A 26,314-nucleotide genomic window follows, 5' to 3' on the forward strand; every position below is an offset into this window, starting at 1 on the left:
CACTGACCTATCTAACCACTCACATACAGACCCACACTGACCTATCTATCCACTCACATACAGACCCACACTGACCTATCTATCCACTCACATACAGACCCATACTGACCTATCTATACACTCACATACAGACCCATACTGACCTATCTATCCACTCACATACAGACCCACACTGACCTATCTATCCACTCACATACAGACCCATACTGACCTATCTATCCACTCACATACAGACCCACACTGACCTATCTATCCACTCACATACAGACCCACACTGACCTATCTATCCACTCACATACAGACCCACACTGACCTATCTATCCACTCACATACAGACCCATACTGACCTATCTATCCACTCACATACAGACCCACACTGACCTATCTATCCACTCACATACAGACCCACACTGACCTATCTATACACTCACATACAGACCCACACTGACCTATCTATACACTCACATACAGACCCATACTGACCTATCTATCCACTCACATACAGACCCATACTGACTTATCTATCCACTCACATACAGACCCATACAGACCTAACTATCCACTCACATACAGACCCATACTGACCTATCTATACACTCACATACAGACCCATACTGACCTATCTATACATTCACATACAGATCCATACTGACCTATCTATACACTCACATACAGACCCATACTGACCTATCTATCCACTCACATACAGACCCATACTGACCTATCTATCCACTCACATACAGACCCATACTGACCTATCTATCCACTCACATACAGACCCACACTGACCTATCTATACACTCACATACAGACCCACACTGACCTATCTATCCACTCACATACAGACCCATACTGACCTATCTATCCACTCACATACAGACCCATACTGACCTATCTATCCACTCACATACAGACCCACACTGACCTATCTATCCACTCACATACAGACCCACACTGACCTATCTATACACTCACATACAGACCCATACTGACCTATCTATACACTCACATACAGACCCATACTGACCCATCTATACATTCACATACATAAACCCATACTTTCTAGTGTAATCGTTCTCACGGTTAAACTGCCTTAAAGAAGAACTAAACCCTAAAAACAACATGGGTAAAAATGCTGTATTTTATATGCTGAACTGCAAGTCTCTTCTTAAAATACAGTAGAGTACATGTATTGATAATTATGCCCTAAATTATAAAATATGCAGTAATTTACATAAAGATGTTGAAGATTTTTTTAAAACTCTTGAAGTTATCTCCTTAACATATTTATTATGTGGGGAAATCTGCAGCTGAGACAGAAATGAGCCGCCCACAGCTATGTTAAAAATACTTGTGTGGGATATGTTTATGCTTGATGGCAACACAGTGCTGCAAATAAAGGAAGCTGCAGCTTTGTTCATGGGTCTAATAACACTACTTAGATAGTGTGTGGTTAAAGCTGACCAATCCTGTAAGTCTATGAGTAGGCAATTGTTTGGTTTCTGGAATCCATACAAAATTTGTTCTGAACATGCGTAACCCAGGAAAAGTACTCTCAAGTGATCACTAAAATGCTAATTCTAGTTGACCAATGACCAGATCTGGATTGAGATGCAAAATAGACCCTGGCATTTTAAGTACATAGAGGCCCAAATAGACTTCCACAGGCCCAATAAATAGTGGCTATCTATGGCATCTTACAGCAGCCCCTCTGGCATTTGCCAGAACCCACAGATTGCCAGTCCTTGCCTGCCACTTCTAGGTGCGGTTAAGACCTGAAAGAGCAAAAGTCTTTCTTTGGTGATGTGATCATTCATAGTATATTTACTTCGTGTGACTGGGGTTTTACGATATCTGTAAAATAAGTGATCACAATTATTGTTCCATACCTTTAGTACTCGGGGAAGCCAGTTTATTAAAGGAGACATATTGGGCCAGATTGTCAGGCGCGCTCAGTGGTATTGTCCCAAGCGCGCCTAAAAATCTGGGCCAATATATGTTCTGCACGGCGCTTCCTTCGGAGCCTCATGGTGTTTCCGGGTCACATGCGAAACGGACACGCGTGCATAAGCACACCAGAACGTGCAGGCCTGAGCACGAATGCATGCGCACCTTGCTTTTAAGGACCCCAGCGCTCAGTTTACCTTGCTGAGTAATCTGAGCTGTTCCCTAGCTGTGTTTACTAAGCTTCCATACGATTTTCTTGCCTGTTGTCAACTTTGCTTTGTTTTTGGATTCACTGCTGCCCTTGATCTCGTGCCCCTTTGACAAGGGGATAGCCATGTTGTTCGTTTACCAGGTGCCCTCAGCCATGTGACTTGTGCTCTGATAAACTTCAGTCACACTTCACTGCTGAGCTACAAGTTGAAGTGATATCGCCCCTCTTCCTTTCCCCCCCAGCAGCTGATCAGCAAAACAATAAGAGGGTAGCAAGTTAGCAGCTCCCTGACACCTGTATTGCTTAAAAAACTTCCATGCCCAACCTAATGGTAGATATGATAACAGCACTCAATGTTAAAAATCCAAGTTCAGCTCACCCAGTTCATGATTTCTTCTGTTACACTGAGTAGGAGAAACATAGTGTATCTGAAAGCAGTTCTATTGTGTAGTGCCGGCTCCTTCTGAAAGCTCAGACTCAGGCACAATGCACTGAGATGGCGCCTACACACCAATATTACAGCTAAAAAATACATTTATTGGTTTAAGAATAACATTTTAGACTGTAGAATAAATTATTCGCAGTGTATAAAGCGTAATTTAGAAACAACAAGTACACCATGAAAATCATAACAAAATCCCTACTTGGCACCTAAAACCTACCAAGCTTTTTATTTTTTGTCTGGAAATAGAAAAACCCATTTTGCAGGAATTGGGCTATTCGGATAAAGATTAATTTCTCCATTTGACTGTACCATAGGGCAAAGTGCTTCGCAATCAGCAGAATATGAAGCAGCTGCTGGTCAAGAAACATGTTTTTAGGTTGTTTCTCTGGGATGCCCACAGAGTTCAAAATGCCCCATGTGCCATTACACCGGCAGGGAAGGTGTTTATTATAACGTTATATTCATAATGACAATCCAACTCCTGCCAATGGTATGCAGCTGGTTTTAGACCATTGGGTTTTGGCACGAGTTCCTCTTGTGCTATAGGCCACTTATAGAAAGCAAGATCACAGGAGGCATAGACAAAAGGAATGTAATTAATATCAGAGAACATTTCACCTTTTGTAGAAATAAGGCTTTGCGCTCTTCTATCCCTTCATATACACCATATGGCCGATTCTGAAATGTAAACATAGAAAATCCAGATTGTGAATGAAAATGAATTATATTAAATAGTAAAATCCAGATTGTGAATGAAAATGAATTATATTAAATATTAAAATCCAGACTGTGAATGAAAATGAATTATATTAAATATTAAAATCCAGACTGTGAATGAAAATGAATTATATTAAATATTATTCAACATATCAGACTGGCAACATGCAAACATATCATACCATTATAACAGTTCTGTAGCCGTATGCCTACACATAATGAAGTCTGTTTAGCTTTAGTGAAATATTCATTAAAGAAGCAGCCAGGAAGATGGTTCTTAGTTTCAGTGGCAGAAAAATATACTTGCTACAGACCCTCATTTCCAGGCAATGTCGATGTTTTTAAGTTTGCCCAAGGAGATTTTTGTCCCTTTAAAGGCCCCATTATTTTTAGACTGACCAACTGCACAAAATCAGCACAAATCACCCTTGACCAGCATGTCATTAGAAGTGTTTACTCTCTGTCGCTAAGGCTGATGCCACACGTGGCGTAGGGCTGATTTTTTCGGCAAGCGGAAAAACGCTTGCCGAAAATTCAGCCCTACACCTGCTACTTGTGCCTGCCCCCGAATGAATGGAATACGCTCGGGTGCAGGCACATGTAGCCGATATACGCATGAAAACACAAGACTTTGCATTCTCACGCGTTTTCATGCGTATATCAGCTACATGTGCCTGCACCCGAGCGTATTCCATTCATTCGGGTGCAGGCACAAGTAGCAGGTGTAGGGCTGAATTTTCGGCAAGCGTTTTTCCGCTTGCCGAAAAAATCAGCCCTACGCCACGTGTGGCATCAGCCTAACACATAAGGGCTCATTTACAAGATTTAAGCGCATTTGCTGCCATGCATTAGCTGCATCGGTGCATCACCACCTCCCAGCTGCAATTACACTGGAACTGCGGGAGAAATGCTGCATTGTTAGTAAAAAAAGACCTGGTGGTTTGCGCCTAAAATTGCACATTGCACACTGCAGTTGTGCTCATAAATGACCCATATTGTTTACAAAAATGATTTCTTAAAAGAAAATAAATAACCATGTTTTTTGCTCAGGACAGTGGTGAAACACAAGTGTAGCATCAAATGTCCTTGGAAATGATGTTCAAATACTGTTATGGGTACTTAATCTTTAAGACATTAGCAAGCCATGCAAAAAAGTACTATATATTGGAAGCAGACTGCAAGTAGAATTGTGTCATCAAATGTGGGTCAGTGAGGCTGGAAGATACACTGAAGGGTGTTTATTTTAACTCAGTTTAAATATGTATAAGGAAAGAGTGAAGACAGAGAAAATGTCTGTTTATTTTGAGACTAATGTAGCGCCTATTATAAAAAATAAACATTTTAGAAGTAACCAGGGAGCTCCATAACCTTTAAATGGGGTGGCTTTATAGAAATACATATTTTTCAATAAAGGCATGAAGGTCTCAAAAGGTCATGTAACACTAGGGTTGCCACCTTTTAAATCTTAAAAAATGAGACAGGGAATGCCAAAATGACGTAGGAAGGCTAGAACAGCGATTAAGTAAATTGGTGGAGCAATGCCATAAAGGGGCGGCCTATGGCGTAAAGAGCGGACTGTAAGCTGGGGAATCAGGACATAGAATTGTTCCCGATAGGCGTAACTAGAAGGTAGTACAAATTTACCAGCATCTACATTGCAGATAAGTATGTACAGGTATAGGATCCCCTATCCGGAAACCCGTTATCAAGAAAGTTCCGAATTACGGAAAGGCGATCTCCCATAGACTCCATTTTAAAGAAATGATTCTAATTTTTCTCTGTAGTATTAAAACAGTACCTTTTACCTGATCCCAACTAAGATATAATTAAATCTTATAGGATGGAAAGCAATCCTATTGGGTTTATTTCATGTTTTTTTTAATGATTTTTTAGTAAATTTAAAGCGTGGAGAGCCAAACTACGGAAAGATTACTTATCCAGAAGACTCCAGGTCCCAAACATTCTGCATAATAGATCCCATACCTGTACTATTAAACCCAGCCTTGGCTGCTATTTATACCAGCTGGGTGGCAACCCTATGGCACAAGTGCCATCAAAAAGCACTGCTGATAAGGACACATTTTATAGCTTATTCATAGCTCTTGCACATTATACCAAAGGGTTAATATAAGTTAATTTTTCCACAATCTTTATATATTTTCAATCATGCTTTATTTAATGACATAGATATGTGCCCATCAAGTTCAATCCTGATGCTAATGTATTTGGAGGAAGTCTGAGAGAACCTGCAAGCACTGTAAATACATACAAACCCTGAATCCAGAAGAGCCTGAACTCTTCTATACAAAAAGAAAATACACATAGATATACAATATTTCAGTTTATCACATATTACACAAATTACACACAATATGAATAAAGTGAAAAAAATATAAACTACTAATGGTAACTTTTTAAGTGACTCTGAAATAAATTAAACTGGCATGAAATCAATATTTATTGATCAACAAATCTATCAGATACAAAAAAAGAGATGATAAAAACAGACAAATCTATTAAATAAAAATAAAGATTGTAATGTCTATTGATTGGGGCTTAGCAAAACATTTGGAAACAGCTTCATTCTTGTTTGTATTGATTTCATGAATCTTGAACGAACCAAGAAAGCTGTAGGGTTCAGCTCTTCAATTCATTGTGTCTGCAGGGGAAATAGCTATTTATTTTTGCCGTCAGGCTTTGTGTTGCCTTAAGGTGGTTTCTGTAAGTGGAAAATGTACAGGTACTTGGTTATTTCCAGCCAGACACCATAGACAACTGCCAACTGAAATCTGGAAAATTAGGGAAATAATAATATGGCACTAACCAGGAGCTACACAATGAAGGATCTAAAACAGTGACCCCCAACCAGTGGCTCGGGGGAAACATGCTGCTCACCGCCCCCTTTGAAGTTGCTCCCAGTGGCCTTAAAACAGGTGCCCATTTTTACATTTCAGGCTTGGAGGCAAGTTTTGGATGTACAGAGACACTTTTATCCGAGCAGAGCCTCCTGCGGGCCAGCAGTTACATGGGGCTACCAAATAGCCAATCATGGTCCTTATTTGACGTCCCCAAAGATTTTTTTTTCATGCTTTTAATTGCTCTGCATGTCAACATTAATCCAGTTATTTTGGTTTTGTTTACCCCCACTCCAAACTATGCATTTATTTTATCAGTCCAATTCCTCTGTTTTTCCTTCTGCCAGTAATTTTAAGCAAGACAGCTGCTCTCGATACAATGTGTTTGACCTAGTTGGGGTTCTGGAAATGAGAGCATAAACTCATCAAGAGCATGAATATTGAGATGGAGCTCCGTGACTGTGTCTGCAAGGCAAGAATCCTTTTAAACAATCCCAGCACATCAGGATTAATATAAATCAACCCATATTACACACCATGCTTCCATTTTGCTAACACTGCAAATGTTCTGTTTCTATGCAGAGAGCTCTATTTTAGGATCATTCGCATCATGCAGCAACTGAGATGCTTGTTTATCATTTCTGCTCATTTACTTTTCTTTTCCCAGTCTTTCACCCAAGAGCTCAGTTGGCACACTTTGTTCTATAGTAACATGCGTGTTGGACAAAATGTTCCAAATCACCCCTTTTTTCACCTGAATGCCCATTGCCTCTTGAGACTGCGATTTCCTAGGTGGCTTTTAAGTTCAAGAATTGTCTCTCAAGAAAGAGCATTGGGCAGTTTCGGGTTTCTAAAAAGGCCCAAGTCCTTGCCTAATGGGATTTGTCTGGCCGAACCAAATCTGAAGGCTTAAGACCACATGACTTTAGATCATATGATTATCTACTGTAAATTGCCATTTTCTTTGTGCATGGAATTTTAAATCCCTAAATTATGGTTATATGCATGTGCAGATTAGGATTCGGTTAGGGATTTGGCAAATCCTTTACGAAAGAAACGGTATTTGGATGAATCCGTAACAAGCTGATTTGGTGCATCCCTATTTTCAGATGATTCCCACTGATTGAAAGGAGGGGTGATATCTAGAGTTTTGTTCCCCAAGTGCAGGGCAACAAAAAGCTTGGGCAAAAATAAACTCTGAAACCACCTCTTATATAACTGTGTCAATGGCTCAGATGACAGATTTAGCATTATCTAGGCTGCCTCTTACTTTCTGGCTGCCTGACTATAACCTTCCTTCCTTATCATCTACCATAGTTCCCATCTGTAAAAACACATACCTGTATTATAAATCTAAGCAAATACACTGTAGATATTCCTCATCTGAGATAATTATGGACCAAATATGGGGCATGAACAGGAAGATCAGGAGCAAGTGCAAGTAAGGGGTGCAAAACCACTCCCCTTAAAGGGGTAGTTCAACTTCAAGTTAACCTTTACCATATTATAGAATGTCCTATTCCTAGCAACTTTGCAATTGATCTTCATTATTTATTTATTATTTAGTTTTTGAATTATTTGCCTCTTCTACATGTTTCACTGAACCCAGCAGCTAAAAACCCCATTGCTCTGTGAGGCTACAATTTATTATTATTACTTTTTATTACTTATCTTTCTATTCAGGACTCCCACATCCATATTCCAGTCTCTCATTCAAATCAGTCTGGTTGCTAAGGTAAACAAGACCCTAGCAACCAGATAGCTGATGAAATTCCAAACTAGAGACCTGATGAACAAAAATGCAAAAAAACCACAAATATAATAAAATAAAAACCGGCTGCAATTTGTCTTAGAATATAACTGTCTACAGAATACTAATATTAAAAGGTAAACAACCCCTTTAAGAGGTGTGGTTTTGTGCCCCCAGTGCTCAGGCTGCATTCTGCATAGTGCACCAAATTATTGCAAAAAAAAAAAAAAAAATGGTTATTTGTACCCATTTGTACACTTTGCATATTGACCCATAATATATATATATATATATATATATATGCAAGAAAAACATGCAGGCAGCATGAAAGACATGTTAAAAGTCAAACCTTTAATGTAATATCCAAAAGCTAAAATCCAAAGCTAAAATGAGATACAAATGTTTAAAAATGAATACCATTTGCACATGATATGCAAGTCAGATATCAAAGAGTAATGAATGATTTTCATTTGGGTAAAACAAAATTAGCTTTAAGGGGCTTCATAATTATGACTGCAGTTATGCATTCCAGTTATGATATGCTCTGTTGCTTTACCAACAAATAAACAACAAACCCAAATGTGTGCTTCATGTGACTAAGTACATTACACTCTCAGTAGGTAGAGCTTTCAGTGTCGCACACTCTCTCAGCAATTAGATATACAGGGTGGGCCATTTATATGGATACACCTTAACATAATGGGAATCCATTCCCCATTATGTTAAAGGAAAAAGAAAGGTAAAGTCACTTGGGGGTGCCAAAATGTTAGGCACCCCCAAGTGACTTTAACCGCTTACCTTTTACCCCGGGCTGGTGCCGCTGTCAGGAGAAAACAGCACCAGCCCGGGGTAGCTGTCGGCACTTCCTCCTTCCGGCTTCGCTGCGTGCGCATGCGCAGTAGAGTGAAAAGCCGAACTTAAACATTTAAGTTGGCTTTGTCGCTCTACTGTGCATGCCCGGCCACCGGCCGTTTAGGAAGCTGAAGGCGGAAGGAGGAAGTGCTGCGCTCCAGGTACCCCGGGCTGGTGCTATTTTCTCCGAACAGGGGCACCAGCCCGGGGTAGAAGGTAATCGGTTAAAGTCACTTGGGGGTGCTTAACATTTTGGCACCCCCAAGTGACTTTGCCTTTCCTTCTCCTTTAAGGTGTATCCATATAAATGGCCCACCCTGTAGATAGTGATACACAGTATAGGTCTACATAAAAAAAGTTGATGGGAATTGGGCTAACCAGGGAATCCTCTAGTACTCTGGCAGGCCAGTCCATCCCTAAGGGGCAGATTTATCAAAGTGTTTAATTAGAGCTCACCAAAAAAATTCATCCATTCTCTATTTATTCCTATGGGATTTTTAGAGTATGTATCAGCAATTTACATTATTGCCAGTGGGAAAGCATTTTAGGGAGATTAGTCATCTGCAGTAGCAAAGATAAAATGCTGTGGGGCTCAGAAACAACTTCCTATTCACTGGAAGAAAAGCTAGGTGTACTTGCCTAACTATGACTGCAAATAACTGCTTAATTAAGCAAAATCTTATTTTTAGGCTTTTTTCCACTCTGTTGTAGGACTTTTGTTTTTAAAATCATCAGTTTTATCATTACAAGTTAATTAGGCAGAATAATAGACATTTATTCTCTGTATTCCCTTATATTAACATAGGACTATGGCATTCTATAAGGTAAAAGTTTTAAGGGTAAAGGTTCCCCTTGACTGCATGCGGTGTCTCACATAATAATGGAGGTTAGCTTGCTTTGTTTATGATAGCCTTGTTTCAGCTTTGCTTAACAAAAGTAATTATGAATTTTCAGTACTCCATTAAAAACACATTCATTTGATGCCACGCAACAGTAAAACCATTCCAGGCATAATTACACTTCTTTTTTAAGTTCATTGTTTTTATCCAAGTTTGCATTTACTTTTTAATGTGAAATGTTTTCCAATTATTGGCACGGATGACTTTATCTTTATCCATAAATGCCCAGCAAACCATTCATGAATAGTTTATTCTGCAAAGCGAGACTGACACTCTATATTGTCAGATTTTGTAAAAGTGTGTGTGGTGCCATAAAGGTTGCAATGGTAATACTTCCTTATTACACTTTATGAAAGGGGGCCCATGAGAAAAGTTACCCCATAGTATATAACCTTATAGAATTTCCTGCAGAAGCTAGTTAGATTTGGATTAACCTGTGGATGTAGCCAGGCCTAGACTGAGATTCAAAACAGACCCTGGCATTTCAAGTACACAGAGGCCTAAACAGCCCCCCAGTAGCCCAATAAATAGTGACTGTCTATGGCATCTTACAGCAGCCCCTCTGGCATTTGCCAGAATCCACAGATTGCCAGTCCGGGCCTGGGTGTAGCCTATTTCTGGAAACCCCAGACAGGTAGTCACATCAAGGGAAGTTACAGATGATACTGGATGGTTTGGAAAGTTGACAGACAGATCTTTGTCCAACTAGCCTATCAGATTCTTTTAGCACTTTACCACTATATAAGTAAAATGCGTGATGTGGGTTAAGTAATTTCTTATTCCATGCCACAAGTTTTATATGAAATCTCTGTAATGATGTAGTGTGGAAGAAAGTGATGAATTGACCCACACTGGGTCCCCTGCCAAAAAATCTATGGAGGGGCCCAGAACACACAGCAAAAGCAATCCACATCATAATAAATAAGCATAAATGACAAACATCATAATAAATAAGCATAAATGTACAAATATTATGTGCCATGTGGTCAGAGTCACAGTAAGAAGAATTGTAATTAAATATGTTTGAATTTATTTAATTAAAAGTGGGTTGTGGCCCATTAACTCCATCTTTGTACCTGGGTGTGGCGGTAGTTTTGTAACCTGGGGGGGGGGGGAGCAATGTCGACACCAGTAAGTAGATGGCAATGGTTTCACTTCTCCCAGCTTCATATCTTAAATCATTCAAGTAATTTGTAAACTGGAATCAGTAGTATATAAAAAAAAATTTTGTCAGATATAAGGTTTTTACCAGATACTGATTTCTGAATGCGTGCACCAGGTTTTCTAATTTAAGTTCCTCCCCATTATGGAAATGGTTGATGGTTTCAGGTTAACAGTCTCTTTACTACCAATTAGCTTATTATTAGATCAGTCTGAAGCCTTTGCTACAAATGTTCTTCCTGATATTAGATTGAACATGTAATATTTTCTTCTCCTTCTCATTTTAACCCTGGCTCTATATTTCCCAGATGGGGTTGGGACATTGTGATATGCAAAGTAAATCCAATTTTCCCAGTAAATCTCATTTCTCTATGGTTAATAAGACTTTTATTAGAGATGTGCATATCCTCCATGGTATTTCTGTGAGGGCACAAAGTGTTTTATTTGGAACAATACACTTCTGCACACTTCCTACAATGGCTTTGTATGCTGCAATGTTACACAGTTTCTGTGAATTCATCTACATAGTCTCTGTTACATATAGAATTGTTACTATTCTAATGGTGATATAAAGTATCTAGTGGCCAAGTTGTACAGGGGTAATGTTTCACTTGCTGTATATCATTAGTATATTAGGGATCACAGAGAGTAGTTTATAAACCACTGATTTAATGTACAGCTGGACATACAGGGGCTGACATAAGCTTCCCAAATTAACCCTGCTAGAATAAACTGGCAGATTATTGTATAGGGTGAAGGTGACAAACTGCCTGACAGCCTGCCTGGGGTAAGCCAGATATCTATTGGTTAGGTTTAATTATGCCATTTTATGAGCATTGGGCCACTGATGTGATCCTCTTCCAAGGCATCTAAATAGGCACCCAACTATATGATTGTGTGCCCATTAGCGGCCAAACTGGGCCAAATATACGGCCATGACATACCCTGCATGCAGATTTATTTTTTTTCTTTATTACAATCGGCTGAATTGCAGATCTGTTACAATGAGGTGCCTACTGGGCATGCCAGGGCCAGAAATAGGGGTAGGCAGAAGAAGCAGGAGCCTCTCCTGCCTACCCCTAGTATGCTCTTCTTTGTCATTGCCCCTGCCGCTTGTCATTACGAAGAGGGGGCAATGACCCATCCCCCCACACGGGAACTGTGGAAGTGATGGAACTGTGCATGTGCGCCAAAGCATACGCTAGGGGGGGGGGGGAATGGTGCAGGGGTGAGGTGGCCGACCGGGTGCCTAGGGCACCCGGCCAGCTTGGTCCGCCCCTGGGACATGCTCATTGCCTCTGCTTCTTTCTATTCTTTCTGAATTTGCCTCATTACCTGTAATTGTGCAATGGCTGCTATGAACTATTCCTTATAGTGCATCATTTCCATTTGTGCAACACAACCCCTCTATCTCCCCCCCCCCAGCCCCCCCACACTCATCACTACACTATGGCTGTGGGAGTTGAGCGATCAAGGGTGGAGGGGTGCTTTGGGCACCAATGACACTGGGCCCAACATTGGGCAAGAAGGGACTTCCTTCCAGGGTGTAAAGGTGGCCATACACGAGCAGATCCGCTCGCTTGGCGATGTCGCCAAGCGAGCGGATCTTCCCCCGATATCCCCACCTATGGGTGGGCGATATTGGGGAGCATTTAGGTAAAAAAAATAATAATCCGATCGTTTGGCCCTGGGGCCAAACGATCGGATTATGTGGGCGGCAATGGGGCAGTCGGATCGGGGACCGCATCAACCCCTGTTTATATTAATGTATTCTACTGTACAGCGCTGTGTACATAAGTAGCACTTTATAAATAAAGTTAGACACACATACATACATATACATATGTGTTTTCATTGAAATGCTTCTGTCCATTTTGTCAAAGTGTGAGAGAAAAATTCACCATAATCAATAGTCACACAATGGGACAGTCATGACATACTGGGTGATAATGAGAGCTTTTTATAAAATATACTTGTTTCAAATTGACGAGGTGGCTAAAAGTTACGCCTTAGTAGTGAATGTAGAGAGAGGCAGAAGCCTAACCCAGCTGGCATACAGCTGAACAGATTGTGATGATGCCAGGATGGCACACACTTTTGCTTTGTTAGACGCCTCCCTATTCCCAATGAGGTTTGGAAAGGAAAATCCCCTAGCTCTATCCATTAAGGGAGGATGTTATTCCATCACTGTATCATTTGGCAGTTCTAAGGCAGAAGCCACATGAGAGGAAACACATACGGATTATTTGTTTGCTCCCGTTGCATTACTGCCCATATCTGTCAGATTGGAACAAAGGGGGAGCTAACAGTATGCATTTATTCTTTACACTTCACATAATCAAAGCCCTGTCCTGGCTGCAGTCATTATGCAAATGAGGCAGGGCAATTAAATATACTGTTGGAACTTATCTTTAATGAAGCTTTAATTCACAGTGCATTCAATGAATTAGGCAAGCCACATAGACCACATATCTGAGGGCCATCTGTGCACTGGATGATGAGAGATATATAACAAAATTCCAGTTTAAAGGAACAGTAATGCCAAAAAATTAAAATACTTTCTTTTATTCGGTATCTGTCATCCAGCACCTACCAATTAACTATTTTTTTGGCAATATACTTTATATGAGATATGCATTTATTCTAGAGATGCACTGAATCCACTGTTTTGGGATTTGGCTGAACCCCGAATCCTTTATGCAAAATTCGGCTGAATAGCGGATCGAATCCAAAAACTAATTTTCATATGTAAATTATGACAAGTAAAGGTTAAAGGAACAGTAACACCAGAAAATGAAAGTAATTCAAACAGAATGTGCTGTTGCCCTGCGCCGGTAAAAGTTGTGTGTTTGCTTCAGAAACCCTACTACAGTTTATATAAACAAAGCTGCTGTGTAGCCATGGGGGCAGCCATTCAAGCTGGAAAAAAGGCACAGGTTACATAGCAGATAACGGATAAGCTCTATAGAATACAATGGTAATCTACACATCTGTTATCTGCTTTATTACCTGTGCCGTTTCTCCTTTTTTCAGTCTAAATGGCTGCCCCCGTGGCTATACAGCAGCTTTGTTTATATAAACTATAATAGGGTTTCTGAAGCAAACACACAACTTTTACCAGGGCAGGGCATCAGTACATAATATTTATTTATTTTTTGGTGTTAATGTTTATGTTACAAAAAGTCAAATGGATTTTCAGGATTCGGTTCAGCGACAGGCCAAATCTGAATCTTGCTGAAAAAAGCTGAATCTTGGCTGATTTCCAAACCAAATCCTGGATTCAGTCTATCCCAAATTTATTCTGTAATACTGTAAAAATGAAATATAACCCCTGAAAAACACTTGCACTGGGTCAGGAATACCCACTAGGCGGTTGGGTTTGGGTGAAAAGTCTGTGATTTTCTGACGCTGATTTTTTGGGAAAGAACTAAAACCATTGTATTGTATTTGGAATGTTAACATGAATTATACCCTAATTTTGCTGCCCTTATGGTTATGCACAGAAATGTCAACACAGCGAAAAGGAAAACCGAGGGATATTTGGTGCAGTGAGTGGCCTAGCATAACATAGAGCCATGGCGTAAAGCTCACTACATATGCCCAAATGGGACTCGGGGCAATAGGTAAAAAACGGAAATTGCCAATAATGATAGGAGAGTGGGTGGGAGGCTGGGGGAGTTGGCATGACTGTACACAGTGCTTATTTATATACTACTTTATTATGTACTGTATTATTAAAGTATTAGTGCACATAGCACAACTGCCTCTCTCTGCACCAGTCGAAGTGCAAATTAAAGACTGGGGTAAGTAGGAGGGGTTGCCCTAAAGCAGCCCTGGCCCTGCACTATTTTATTTGCTGTGCATTCATGTTTATGCTTCTAATAAACTTGTTATTACAACAAAACAAAATCACATTGGTAATATAAATATTATCTCTTAATACAGCTACACAGGTATGAGTTGGCACATTTGCAGCGTGCCAGACTTGTTCATATTAAATTGTGGTCCCTAAATAGCAATGATGAGAGCAAGTTAACCAAGAAGTGTAGAATATTTAAATTATTAATGTAAACAGAGAAGACATTAAAACCTAAAATACACATTAGCCTGGGCAGGAAATTTGACTTTATTGGATTTTAATGACTTGGAATGAATCAGAAGGCTTGCAGGATGCTATAATAAGTAAAATCTATATTCCCGTGCTAGTATTCCCATGCAAGCCTCATTATTACCAGCGGATAAAGGAAATTATACAAGTAATGGACAATTATATAAGAATTATATAAGAATGCATATCCTGAACATATCCAATGTACTGCAGGCTATCTAAATGTAATATGCAATCATTCTGATCTAGCAAGTAGTACAATTAAATCTATCTTTTTAACTATATTTTCTATCTGCATTTGTTCTGTTGTTGGACAACCTTTACAGAATGTAAAAGATTGCAGACGACACTAAAACTTCTACACGGCTGCGGGTGTTTTGCACTGAATAAAACTAATTTATTGAAGAACAAACATGTGTATTGGGCAAGAAGGCAGGATGGGAAGTTTTCACTACTGTGGTTCATACTAAAGGTGGCCATACACTGAAAGATCCACTTGTTTGGCGAGATCTCCAAATGAAATGATCTTTCCTTGATATAGCCAAACAATCCCCTAGGGCCAACTGATCGTAATTGTCACTATGAAGGTTATCATATTAAGGACCACATCAACAAACAGATCCGGTTCTCCAATGGGAAAATCAAACCTGCCAGATATCAGTCGGGTAGGCCCGTCGGAGGGCCCCATACATAGGCTGATTAGCTGCCGACTCGGTCCCTCAGCAGCTTTTATCAGCCTGTGTGTGGCCACTTTAGGACTACTATAGAGATCACATTCTTTCCATTCATGTGCCATAGAATGGAGGCTTTCTACTTACTATCCTAATCTATAAGCCATAGTTCAACAGTACCAGGAGGCTTATGCTCACAGTCCTTACTGCCTTTAACTGGTAGTGCTGGTACATTATCATGGCCTCCCTACATCTCTTGCTACAGTGGCTCCTCCATGGCAATCTGTGGGTTCTGGCAAATACCATACACAGTCACTATTTAATGGACTAGTGGGCTGCTGTTTGGGCCTCTGTGTACTTGAAATTCTTGGGCCTAGTTTGAATCCCTTTCTAGACCTGAGCTCCTCTGTCCTTAAGGTCAGCTTTAGAAACTACACGTGTTGTTAAAACTATTACAACAACATACCTCCCAACATTTAAAAAAAAAGTAGAGGGACAAAAATATTTTTTTGACCATGCCCATTTTTGTGACCACACCCCCAATTCCATTTTTACAAAATTTGGCAGGTTATTCAAAGTTTGAACACATTTCTGGGGGTTTGGAGTTCTTGTTTGATGAGTTATTACAGTTTTGCTAATGGAGGTGAAATTGCCCTTTAAGCTGCAAGTCTCCTGTTTAGAGACCTGTTTAGCTTATTATTTACAATTGTAAATTATTAATCTCAAAATAAATCTCAGTACAGGTGTAGCTTGTTAAGTTTTTCTGGGCTCTCTGCCAAAAGCTACTTTTTAAATTAAGTTTGAGAAACATTGTATCTAAGCGCAGGTATAGCTTGTTAACTTTTCTGGGCTCTCTGCCAAAAGTTACTTTTTAAAATTAAGCTGAGAAACATTGTATCTTTCTAAGTATTCAGTGCAGGAGATCAAAGGGAAATGAGGGACTTTTTAGTAAGAATCCGGGACCTGCGGGCTGAGCTGTTAAAATTGGGACTGTCCCGCGAAAATTAGGACATTTGGGAGGTATGCAACAAGAAAATCCATATTGCCTATTTAAATAAGATCAGTTATGGAAACTACAGTCTGTCTCCTAGCTATATGTAACATGCAAGCATATGGTAGGCTGATATCCTCTTAACTACCTATCTAGAAGTCAAACACTGAAAACTGATCCGGCTTGAGCAAGGGTCAGCAGTTTGCACAAAAGGTCACCATATACACAATCCTGTAATAAAAGTTTCATTGCTGCCTTATAGGACCTGCTTGTTGCAGCAGGTTTGTATACATCATATATGCAATGCCTTAAATACACCCTTTTGGCTACAGTTATGTTTTTGATCCACCTTAGCTGCTAAATGTATTGTTGTGTATATGTACGTGCCAGTATTCCCTTTGCCAACTCCAGCCGACTCGGCAACTGACTGGCAGGAAAGAATTTAAATTCATTTATGTAGCAGTGTATGTTGGGGTATCACAGATAAACTAGTGAGAGTTTTTAGTAGTAGTAGTAGAGTTGTTAGCCGAGGGTCTGCAGCTTTAGTAAATGGAAGGGTATTTGATTATCCATCCTTGTGGTGTTTAGCTTTGCAGGTTGCAGAGGATAATGAAGTGGAGGGGGCAGTGGGTTCTTATCCTGCTACAGAGCAGTTCTCCTGCTGCGTCCCCAGACTGCCCAATACATACTCAGTTGCCACAACATGTTGGTGATGCCATCATAAAAGAATGCTTTCTGGTGAACCACAGCCTAGGGGGGTGCTGGACTCTGAGTGTGGATTGTATATATAAAGTAAAAAAGGCAGCAAAGCCTATAGAATGCCCCCATTAGACATCTTTGAGGGAGAATCATCTCTTAACTTTTCTAGGACGAAAGGACTGGAGCTCTAAAATATTGTAGAGGGGTGGTCAAGTGTCAGTAAACTGCTAAATACCCAGGGTTTGGCAAACATGCTGTTGAGATCCCCAATAATCTAAATATGATGATCCCTACTGAGATGCCCATTCTGATTGCCCCAGTAAGTAAACCACTGCTGGGAGTATACTGCCAGTAGTGTTAGCTAGTGATCCCTCTGACAGAAATGCCTAAGCTACCTGTCCAGTAAGGACTGAGTAACTAGGTAAGAGTGGCTACTTTGCCTCTGTATGGTAAATATCACTACCCTCAATAGAATAAGGGACTTTGCCTATCCTGAGATAATATAGGATCTGTTACTTTAAAATAATGTTCTACTCTAGTCAGCCAGACCGGCTCCCGTGTCCTGTTTGTACATATTACATGCCTATATGTTTATTCTTTTTCTTATATAAAGTTTTTCCTTCTAGATACTTCTGTATGTTAGTGTGTGCCTTTGTACCCATTAGGCAGAGGCAATGTGCATACTGTATATGGACCAGGCTAGAATGTACCCAGGTATATTGGAATAAAACCCTTCTATACATGATTGTGCCAGAAAAGGGTTACAGGAGATTATAATTAATGGACCAACATAAAAAGAAGGTATTCAATTACATGAGCTTTCAAAGCAACACAGGCTTGAAAACAGAAAGCTTAAATACAGGCCAAGAGACAGAACACAGCGGGGTTCATCCTCCTGCAATCAAGCCCTCTTATCTCTCACAGCCTTTAGCCTGTATGTGTTTTAGTGTATTTTAATTTTTATTAACATTTTATTATCTAATGTACAGCAGCTTCGAAAATATATAGTACCGGTATCCAGAATATATCCGTTATCCAGACTGCTCGGGACCAAGGGTATTCCGGATAAGGGGCCTTTCTGTAATTTGGATTACCTTAAGTCTACTAAAAAATCAATAAAACATTAATTTAACCCAATAGGACTGTTTTGCATCCAGTAAGGATTATTTTTATCTTAATTGGGATCAGTTACAAGGTACTGTTTTATTACTACAGAGAAAAAGGAAATCAGTTTTAAAATTCTAAATTATTTGATTAAAATGGAGTTTATGGGAGACAGACTTTCTGTAATTCAGAGCTTTCTGGATAACGGGTTTCCGGATAAAGGATCCCATACCTGTATATCATTTTTATGGGTCCAAGAAAATGCACGTAAATTTCAGTTTACAGTTTTCAGCCAGCAAGTTTTTACATTTTGTCTTACCAAGTCCAGGCACCATTTTTTGAGTGTTTCAATTCTGCTTCTAGATGGTGCTAGAGGGCAAATACTTGCCAGCAAAAGACAATAAAAGAAACCATGCACCACCTGGTGGCAAATTTTTGTATTTTTTCCCCCCTGTGTTAACTGGAAGAGACATAACAGGACAAGATGGTAAAGGAACATGGCTGCATCTGTATGTAATAAAACAACTATAGACATCATCTGCATTTCTATTGGGGTACCATCCTGTGGAATGTGGGGTTGTGATATCATGGATATAACTTACGGTAGCTCCAAGTATAAAGGTGGCCTTACAATGACCAATACTTTACAATATCGGATTGATTAGCAGGCCAGGACAGACAAATACCATACAAAGTATTGCCTTCAGTGGTGTAATTATCATAGAGCCAACCCCACAAGAGGAGGGGAGAGAGGGCCTGGATGGTTGCGGGGTCTGTTGTATAGTCCATCAGTCTCCGCAACCAAGCAAGTGGACTTGGGTGGGTGCACAGGTGAGATATGTGCGGAGAGGGGGGGCATGGAATTTCCATTTCTGGCCACCTTTCTTTTGTTCCTTGGCCAACAGTACAAAACTTCAGAACAATAGGAAGTAAGGAGGAATCATGGGGTAATACCTCCATCTTATTACACTCAGGCTAACATTCTGCTGGCTATGGCTCTACATTTCCCAGTACCAGCCAAGCTCTAGCTAAGCTCGCATAGAGATGCAGGTGCTAGAAGTTTGCTCAGCAGCCGCAGGTTGTCTTTCTTTGTTCCAATGTGTCATGGCAACATGTCTGTCTAGGCTGCGCCTTTCATAGCAGGGGATGAATGCTATGTCTGTCACTAAGTAACTAATGACTAATGAGCTTGATGAACTATGTGTTTGTACAACTGCCCAGTCTCTGTTAGGGAAGGCATTCAGGTAGAACCCAGAGAGATGCTCTTTTATTCTGCTGGTTTGTTTGTGCGATTTTGTCACTTTTCAGGCTGCATCACAAAGGCAAAATATTTATTATTATCCTTCATTTATATAGTGGCAACATATTTACACAGCGATTTACAGAAATTATTCATCATTCACACCTGTCTCTGAAGTGTTCTGTCCTAATTTCCTATTACATTCACACAACACACTAGGGCCAATGTCATCAGGAGCCAATTAGCCTGTCTGTATTTTTTTATGAAGTGTAGGAGGAAACCAGGGGACTCAAAGGAATCCCAACATTATCCATGTGAACTAGTCCATGAACCATTAAGAAGATATTTGGGGAGAAAGCCTATTTGCACTTCTATATACTCCAGGAAGCTTAGCATTAAGGTCAAATAGAGTGGGATTTGGGTGTGTGGACATATCTATTTTCTTACTCAGATATTGATGAAATATGTCTACAAGGCTATTACAGTAATCTGTAAGATTTTTATGAGCCGAGGGGGAATTCAACAAAGTACTGACCTCCTGGAAAAGACCCAAAGCCTTTGCTTCAGCGAAGGACCCTCCACCCAAAAGTGTAAAATTACATATGAATGTACTAAGAAACTATTATTATACCTAGTTGCATGTATATCAATGGTGTCCCCCAACATTTACTAAAAATCATGGTTCTGTGGGACGTGAGACTTGTAGTTCATCAATAACTGAAAAGCTGGATTTGGCTAACTGATGCTTTAAATAATCAAAACTCTATTAAACTTTATAAAGTTTAATAAAAAAAAATCTGTCCCTAACATAAGTGTGAACCAGGCTACTGTTCATTCTGCTTATAACAAATACAGAGAATTATACATATGTTTGTCTATGTTCCATTTTTATCTGTAAGTGCTGGGAGACCAGTTAGTACTTTATAAATGATTGATGCCAATAAGAGCTGGTACTTCTAGCAGAAAATGTCAGCCTTAATGGCATTTCAGAGTAATTGTGGGGGCGAAAGGAAGACAAATCTGCTGAGATATTGAAGCAACGAAGCCTGTTAAGGCCCTGCTGCTGGGTGACTGAGATTATGCCCCCATCCCTTCCTCAATATCTGACTAGAGAAATGTCAGCATCTGAGCTGCTCTTGGAACCAGACTAATGGCTCAACAATCAACGGGAACGTAGCTGAGCCAAGTGGCAGCTGCAACAAAGGTCCCTGCTGGCCCCAACGCCTTTCCTTTGAATCACAGTGACAATGGGCTTATTTGAAGAAAAAGAGAAGAACAATTATATAAATGGAATCTAATACAGAGATAGGGAACCTACCAAATAAAGCAGGGTTTTTTCCTTACTGCCTTGGTTTGGCAGACTGTCAGAATTACAAGGGGAATATTATAATGTGCAACAATGGTTAAGTACTTTCAGTACATACAACAAAGATGGCCAACATATACTTTAAGCCTTATCTGTAACAAGCCTGAGACATGTAATTTATTCATTTATAAGGCTAATGCCACACTAAGCTTATGGCATATATTTTCAGAAAATATCGCCATACGCTCCTACATGTGCCTGCACCCGAATGAATGAAATACGCTTGGGTGCGGGCACATGTAGCCAATATCCACCGAAGATGTGAAGTCTCAAGTTTTTTGGCGGATACATGTGCCTGCACCCAAGCGTATTTCATTCATTGGGGTGCAGGCACAAGGTAGGCGAAAACTACAGTAGCGGGGCATATTCTCGGCAAGCAGTTTTCGGCTTTCCGAGAATACGCCCGTATGGCATCAGCCTAAGGACCGAAACTACCAGGTGATGTATCCTCTCTATATATGATAATATATAATTCCTGTATATATGTACATACTAGATATTGAGAAATGTACAGTATATCCTTTCTTTACCTTCTATCTCCTGGTCATGCTGAACTTTCCCAGCACTGCTGGACAATTTATAATTTATACACAACACTTACTGGTTAATTATAAACGCACATTAGCATTCTCTGCTGGATAATTTGCTTTGTGTAAAGACCTTTGCAATTAACCTCTGGTACAGGGAAGGGGAATATAAATTCCACTGGGCCCTTTATTTAAATTCTTATGCCAGCACCCTCACAATAACTACCATCTTGCCCATTGCCATTGGTTACTAAAGTGACAGAAGTGTCCTTATGGGGTGCAGCTAGGAACAAACACACTGTGAGGCTCACAGAACAGCTGCTATAGGCCGGAAAAATAAAGACCAACTGCAAATTATCTTCTATCACTATACTATTTAAGGTTATATACAAAATGGGTTTGTGGTTTTGAACACTATTTACCCTTTTAATAAACTATAAAACTCTAAGCAGCTTACACAAGTTGTAGTTCAGCAAGATCAAAAAAATTATGTGATGGAAATTTCATCAATTTAAAGGATGAACAGAATTTTACTGCATATTTTCAGTGTGCGTTCAGATCTAAATCCCCAAATCTATTGTACAAACTACATTTAAACCGAACAAACCAGTTTAGGCTGTCCGTCTATCTGCTGTTAGACTACAATTCCCAGAATCCTTATGGCTGCCAAGAGCTGCTGGGAGATGTAGCTGACAACAGCAGGAAGGGCTGTGTGGTGCATAAACTAAATGCATTCCACAGGGGCTGTCCAACTGCGAGTAATCTGTTCTTATAAGTGCAGTATCATTAAAGGGGCACTAAACCCTGCTGCTGTTGCTGGACTACAAATAAGAATCCCAGCTGATCTGTATAAACCCGGCTCCCTGTTTTTTGTAACTGCAATTGGAGTTGGAAGCTGTAAGCACAGTTTCCCAGCACTTAACAAACCTGTACTTTATCCCCATGTCTGATTCCTGAAAGAAACTTCTATAGCTTCTCCTTTAAAGGAGAAAGAAAGGTTGAATCACTAGGGGGTGCCAAAATGTTAAGACACCCCCAGTGATTGTATTGATTTACCTGATACCCCGGGATGGTGCTCTTGTTAGCAAAAAAACACACGAGCCAAGGCTATATGCATGCGAGCGATTCTCTTCCATTTTCTTTCTTTGCTCTGTCAGAGCATGTGCAGTAGAGTGAAAAAGCTGCACAAAAAAAGTTGTTTTTTTGTATCTACTGTGCATGTGTGGGCCTAGTGATTGCAACGAAATGAAATGGAAGGAAGAGGATTGCTCACCTGCATGTACCCCAGGCTGGTGTGATTTTCTGCTAATAGGAGCACCAGCCCAGTGTATCAGGTAATCTTAATCACTGGGGATGCCTAACATTTGGACTGTGGCTGTGGGATAGCAGGTATAGTAGGGTGAGATGGTGCCTATAGTAGCAGTGGGGGGGATAATAGCCTCTGGGAAGGGACTGGGGCTGTGGGATAGCAGGTATAGTAGGGAGAGATGGTGCCTATAGTAGCAGTGGGGGGATAATAGCCTCTGGGAAGGGACTGTGGCTGTGGGATAGTAGGTATAGTAGAGAGAGATGGTGCCTATAGTAGCAGTGGGGGGGATAATAGCCTCTGGGAAGGGACTGTGGCTGTGGGATAGTAGGGAGAGATTGTGCCTATAGTAGCAGTGGGGGGAATAATAGCCTCTGGGAAGGGACTGTGGCTGTGGGATAGTAGGTATAGTAGGGAGAGATGGTGCCTATAGTAGCAGTGGGGGGATAATAGCCTCTGGGAAAGGACTGTGGCTGTGGGATAGTAGGTATAGTAGGGAGAGATTGTGCCTATAGTCGCAGTGGGGGGATAATAGCCTCTGGGAAGGGACTGTAGCTGTGGGATAGCAGGTATAGTAGGGGAGATGGTGCCTATAGTAGCAGTGGGATAATAGCCTCTGGGAAGGGACTGGGGCTGTGCGATAGCAGGTATAGTAGGGAGAGATGGTGCCTATAGTAGCAGTGGGGGGATAATAGCCTCTGGGAAGGGACTGTGGCTGTGGGATAGCAGGTATAGTAGGGAGAGATGGTGCCTATAGTAGCAGTGGGGGGATAATAGCCTCTGGGAAGGGACTGTGGCTGTGGGATAGCAGGTATAGTAGGGAGAGATGGTGCCTATAGTAGCAGTGGGGGGATAATAGCCTCTGGGAAGGGACTGTGGCTGTGGGATAGCAGGTATAGTAGGGAGAGATGGTGCCTATAGTAGCAGTGGGGGGATAATAGCCTCTGGGAAGGGACTGTGGCTGTGGGATAGCAGGTATAGTAGGGAGAGATGGTGCCTATAGTAGCAGTTGGGGGATAATAGCCTCTGGGAAGGGACTGTGGCTGTGGGATAGCAGGTATAGTAGGGAGAGATGGTGCCTATAGTAGCAGTGGGGGGATAATAGCCTCTGGGAAAGGACTGTGGCTGTGGGATAGCAGGTATAGTAGGGAGAGATGGTGCCTATAGTAGCAGTGGGGGGATAATAGCCTCTGGGAAGGGACTGTGGCTGTGGGATAGCAGGTATAGTAGGGAGAGATGGTGCCTATAGTAGCAGAGGGGGGATAATAGCCTCTGGGAAGGGACTGTGGCTGTGGGATAGCAGGTATAGTAGGGAGAGATGGTGCCTATAGTAGCAGTGGGGGGATAATAGCCTCTGGAAAGGGACTGTAGCTGTGGGATAGCAGGTATAGTAGGGAGAGATAACAGCCTCTGGAAAGGGATTTGGTTAGAAGTCCTTTTAGGTTGAACATTAGCTGATAAGCCACACATTCTCTGTGCTTTGCACACCATGTTTTTAGGCAGGGAAACTGCTGTGTGGCAAATTAATCAAACTAAATTTGGGCCTGGCTCTGGCTAACATAGGGGGCGCTATTTGAACCCTGAATAAATAGAAAAATGAATACACTCTGAACACAGTGATAAACATAGGGAAGCAATTGTATAATTATAATAACAGCACACTGACATACTAGTATAATAATAATATAATAGTGATCACCATGGAGCAAAGGATAAGGGGACAGACCAATTACAGTCAAACTTTGCCCACAAGGTGTGTTGAACTAAACCCCCATCATCCCCTACTGGAAGTTGTTATTCAGCAACAGACAGAAGGGCTAAACTTGTACAATTCAAACTCCCATCATCCCCTGCTGAAAGTTGTAATTCAAGCAACAGCCACAGTGTAAACAATAAACCATAACAAACACGCGATGTGCTCCATGATGCAGTCTCTCTAAGGAATGGCTGAATGAGAGTGCCAATGCCCATCTCTAGGGCTCTCCAACAATGAGACAGTCCCCCTCTCTCACACACACCTCCCTCCCACTGACTGATACTGAGCAGGATGAAAGGTTGAAATATTCATGTGCAAGCAGCATGGCATGACACACTCCCCCCACTCCCCAGAACATAACATAGTTTCTTACCTTCAACAGAATAGGTACGAGTTGCTGCGATTTTGCATGGTGTGCCCAGTTTGTGCCACAGCTTCTGCTGCTTTTTTTGTTGCACATCCAGTTTGCCCCCTTCTGTTTCTCTTGTCAGTTTTAGCCCCGCCTTCCCCAACAAGCCTAGGCAACCGGCTCCATGGCCCGCCCCCCTCAGCATCCCTGGCAGCAATGATTGGCCGCTGAGCCTGCTCCTGTCCTCTCACTTTCAAAATAGACGTCAGTCACCATCCGTGTCGGTACAGGCCGGGCATATAAAGGGGGTCGCAGGCAGGGCAGGCAAAGTGGGTTGTGGGTAGTGTTGGGGAAGCCTGGCAGTCTGTGGCACAGCAATGAACAGACAGGGTTCTTTCATGACCTAACATTGGGACATTTTTTTTATTAACACAACAATGAGGGGGGGTTACCAAAAGACACTTCTTCCATCAAACTTCTTCCCTCCCTGAATACGTGCAGCCACAGCCTACTGGTCATTGTGTTATAGAGATATCAGAGTAGCCTGTTGGCCCAATGAACTGAGTATATTTATCTGCCACCCCCTGTGCTTGGTGCTTTCCTCCTGCTGCCTCTGCCCACACATTCTGCATCTCCCTGTATTAATGAGCAGCACACCGTGCCACATAAATACCACTGATTTCTTCAATGTGGTAGCGAATCGGCTTGAAAATCAATTGTTGACAAAGTGCTACTTATTTTGCCATGCATTCTACATTTTTCAATGTTGAAACCTATTATGTAAGGTACCGGATTCGGGAAAAAAAGAGGAATTTACCATGACCCCAGATACAAGTGGTAAAAAAACTGAGGGGTGCAAAACCAACCCACTTAGCACTTAAGGTGGCCACACATCAGTCGCAGGAAAGATCGTACAATCAGCCACACACCATTCAGGGCTGAAACAGCAGATAAGGAGGTAGAATCAATATTATTCCTACCTCCTTCTGCCGATTCAGCGCTGAAGGCAGATTTTGTTCAGGCGCCTTCTATGGCACCCGATCAAAATCTTTTAACTGGCCCGATCGGCGAGTCGGCCGATATCAGCAGCTTCCTGCGATATCGGTCGACTCGCCGACTTGCCATACACGCACCGAATATCATACGAAACGAGGTTTCGTACGGTATTACCGGTGTGTGTATGGCCAGCTTTAGTCAAGAAGCACTTGTGTGTGGGCACAGTATCAGGCTGTGGTACACTGGGTACCCTAGTCAAGGGGCCACCACCCTGCCGCTGCTTTCCTGCTGCATGCTACCCTCCCCGCAACCAGGCCCGGATTTGCGGAGAGGCCACAAAGGCCCGGGCCTAGGGCGGCACAAA

General features: G+C 41.3%; 1 protein-coding gene across 1 annotated transcript in view; it reads right to left on the reverse strand.

Moving 5' to 3' along the window:
* fry (FRY microtubule binding protein) overlaps positions 1 to 25,069 on the reverse strand; it is a 214,357-nt gene extending 189,288 nt beyond the window's left edge. Inside the window, exons 1-2 of the mRNA XM_031897245.1 lie at positions 24,979 to 25,069; positions 3,222 to 3,281 (exon numbers count right to left, since the gene is read on the reverse strand). The gene's annotated coding sequence lies outside the window, so the exon portion shown is untranslated. The remainder of the gene's footprint in view (positions 1 to 3,221; positions 3,282 to 24,978) is intronic.
* Positions 25,070 to 26,314: the final 1,245 nt, after the last annotated feature.

Source organism: Xenopus tropicalis, chromosome 2 (assembly GCF_000004195.4).
Source record: "Xenopus tropicalis strain Nigerian chromosome 2, UCB_Xtro_10.0, whole genome shotgun sequence".
NCBI lineage: Eukaryota > Metazoa > Chordata > Amphibia > Anura > Pipidae > Xenopus > Xenopus tropicalis.